This window comes from Carassius auratus, chromosome 16, assembly GCF_003368295.1.
Source record: "Carassius auratus strain Wakin chromosome 16, ASM336829v1, whole genome shotgun sequence".
NCBI lineage: Eukaryota > Metazoa > Chordata > Actinopteri > Cypriniformes > Cyprinidae > Carassius > Carassius auratus.
Genome location: NC_039258.1, coordinates 6800549 through 6804424, shown reverse-complemented (window position 1 = coordinate 6804424; position 3876 = coordinate 6800549).

Below are 3876 nucleotides of genomic sequence, written 5' to 3'. Positions count from 1 at the left end.
ACTTTCCTCCGTCTCCCTCCCTCTCAACACAGTCTTTACTCCAGCCTGTAATTACACATGTGCCTTCTCTTCTAATTTTATTGTGTAGGACTTTAAATAATATGTTGACGATATTATTATGGGATCCGTGTCGTTTAAAGCGATGGACGCCTTCGTCGCGACGCTCTCACTTGTGATGTGGTTTCTCTATGGTATTTTTGAGGTGGACATATCTAAGTATGTCTTTAGTGTTCACGAGTGTGTGTATACTTGTTTTATGTGCCCTTGTTTATATATTATTTAATATAAATGGTGAACCGTAATGAAACAAATTGTCCTAAATCACAATATACTCACTAGTAGGGCTATTAAACTTTTTCACATCTAATTACATATTCAATGAATCCATACATCCTCATTTTCTCAGAGAGATACATATTTGTTTTTAGTTAAGTCTGTCCCCATATGGCTCCAAACTTTTTTATTGCCTACTTGACTATAGCTATATTAAATTAGTAATAGCTGTTTTTGACCGCCTAAATGCTTTCATAAATATGACATCTCTTTTAACAGTCACATAAATATTGGGTTAACCGCTGATCTATATAATTTATATTATGGATCAATGGGTTTAACCCGTAGTAATCATAATTTGCTTAAGGTAAAACAGAAGTCAGTGGGAGGTCCTGACAAGTATATGGTATTTCTATGGCATGACTTCACATAGCTAAAGTGCATTCATATGTGTTTGTGTGCCCCCAATGCCTTATCCTCTACAGAAACAGTTGCTGCCCTGTAATCATTATACCATAACACTTGTTAGAGTGGACAACATAAGTGATCATTAGCTATGTCAGGCATCAAGTTTGAACCTTACCAAGTTAGAATACAGCTGTCTCTGTGATTTAAATGGTAGGCCTACATAAGCTATCTCTTTCTTGATTGTTACAGTGATCCTTCTGATTTTTTACATTATTCATTTATTTATTTTGAGAGAGAGAGAGAGGAAGTCAGAACAATGTGCTGTCTCAGTATTTAAGTTCAAATTGAGGCTTGGATTGAGTAGATAGTCAGGTCTGAACATGCACAAAAGTGCACTGCCTACCATGATATGCATGGAGAGATAGAGAGCAGAAGAAGAGACAAAGAGCTCCACTTTAAATTAAAAAACAATCCAGTAAACACACGTGATGCTGTCACAGAGGTTTTAGGCCAACATAGTGCAGCATGTAGAACTTTTACAGTTGGGGCTGCCAAGATCCGAGAATGAGTATTGTTGTTGTATGATCATAAAATCTTTCTCTGGATTTATTTAACCACACTAATAACACAGCCAGCACTCTACAACAAGCATATCAGGGCACTTTATCCTCTCCGCCGATGTCATCACTTCTTTAACTCATAGCCAATATTTATCACATTCAGTGATTTGAAACCACAAAGCAGTTGTAAATCATTAAAAGAATGATTCACCCGAAAGTGAATATTTGCTGAAAATGTACTCACCTTCAGGCCATCCATGATGTAGATGACTGTTTCTTTATCAGAACAGATTTGGTGAAATTCGGCATTACATCACTTGCTTGTCAATGTATCCTCAGCAGTGAATGGGTGATGTCAGAATTAAAGTCCAAACAGCTGATAAAAACATCAGAATAATCCACAACTAATCCACATGACTCCAGCCCATCAGTTAATGTCTACATGTTTGTAAAAAGCAAACTAAGATGTTTTAACCGGTTAAAACACGAGACTGCTAAAAGATTGCTTTCTCTTGTGAATATGGTGGGCATGTTTAGAAGTTCAGCTATATGCAAATGATCAGAACTGCAACTACTGTATAAAATGATGAATTGAAAATCTTGTCAGAAATCACTCGTTTATGCATTTATAATTGTTCTTCATGATGATATGATACATTATGCATTGCTTTTTTTATTATATATAAAATAACTTTTTCTTTAAAAATCTTTTTTTTTTTTTTATTTAGAAATCTTTGTCCCTTGTCAAATTAGGATGAATAAATTTGAAAGTCTTATTTTTATAGGCAATGAATCTATCTGTTACGAGATCTGACAAGATTTTAAAAGGTATAACCAGTTGCTTAGTCTGTTTGGGTAAGAAAATACATCACATTTTCATTGCTGATGCACATGTGAAAGGAGAATGACATCTCTCAGAGGTCAAGCATCCTCTTGGGAAGAGCATAGAGACTTATGAAAGCACTGGAGAGTGTGTTTGAGATCATATTGCTCAAGTTCTCCTTTCAAAAGGCAGATGATGATGATGCCTGAGGGTAACAAAAACAAAAGATGAAGAAAGTGAAAGCAATTCACTTGCAGAAGGGGACATAAATATGGAGATTAAAACAAACAGATTCTGTGTGAGTAGATCAAATAGCGTATAATTGTAACCTAAAATATTTTACATCCAAATTAAATGTTTAAAGTTACTTTTAAAAACAATATATATATATGACTTAACTGGACCTATAATTACTTATATCACTTACATGAAACAATTACAGCAATTAGCAATTGACAACACTCCTATCTATTTACAATGGACAAAATCAAGCGCCACTCTTTTCTTATTCAAGAAGCCGTTCCACTTGTATATATGTAACAATTGGGAACAAATATCAGTCCCAATTTCTGTTTAATGCCAATTTGCAGAAATTAAAAGTTGTGTGTTCCAGCCTTAAAGTGATTTAGAAAAACAATAAAGCAATACTAAAGTAGTATATAAGAGCACGCTTTATACACCTGCCCTGCTGGCATCATATCACTCTGACAATAATCTAACATTTCAGAGTTGACAGGTGTGTGGTCAGAATCCCTCCTCAGAAACACCTGAAACATCTGTTCTGACATCCACCGGCTCCACCACAGGCCTGAAGCCATAAACGTAAACAAAACTTTACTGCGGTTAGATTCATCTGTTATTTCAAAGAGCTTAAGTGTGTCTTGATGGCTCTATTCTGAGCATACAAAAGCTCAGGAGAGGAGAGGAGTTGGGTTTCTGTTGGCACGCTTGCTGTGACAGGCTTGCCGTGTGTATCTCTGCTCTCCTGTCACCTGAACCCATTGCTGTGGAAACCAGGGGAGATGCCAGAGATGCAACAGGAGGGTGGACACAGTCAACTGAAAAAGAGGACATATTCTGAGTGTTTTTTTTTATTGCTTAGATATTCATAATGAGGTGAGTAAAAATGAAAGGTCATTTAAAGAGAGCAGGCTGCTAAACTCGCCACATGGCTTTATGTGGTGCTCAGTATGAGTCAGATCCTTACTATTCTACTCTATACAAAGTTTACTGCAGTTCTCAATGAGTTTTAGATGCAAGTCATGATCCAGATTTTACATTGTGCTAAAAGTGTTTATCAAATAAATGTAAACAAAAATGAACATTTTTGAAACATGATGCACTATATTATATTAACCCATGCATGTCCAATCAAAATACCAAATAATTTGACTAGAGGCACAAAACAGGATGTCAGCAGCAAAATATGTGGATTTTGTACATTTTCAAACTTGATAAGTCCTACATATGCACAATTTGCAAATATATATGTCACTGTTTGTCAGTCTGTGACAATATATCGGACTTACAAACTGTTTTGGGGCTGAAGAAATATAGTTCTTCATGTGAAGTTGGAAGTTTCCTGTACAAAGTTCATCTGACAGATTTATTGTTTAAAGATCAACATTTCCGGTGCAGTGATGCAGTGCCACACAATCCCAGAATACAATGCGACAAGCTCAGTAAAAAAAAAAGTCATCCAAGATGACAGATGGGGAGAAGAATAGTAACTTACTTTTGGCTTATTTCATTAAATACATACATACATACATACATACATACATACATACATACATACATACATACATACAT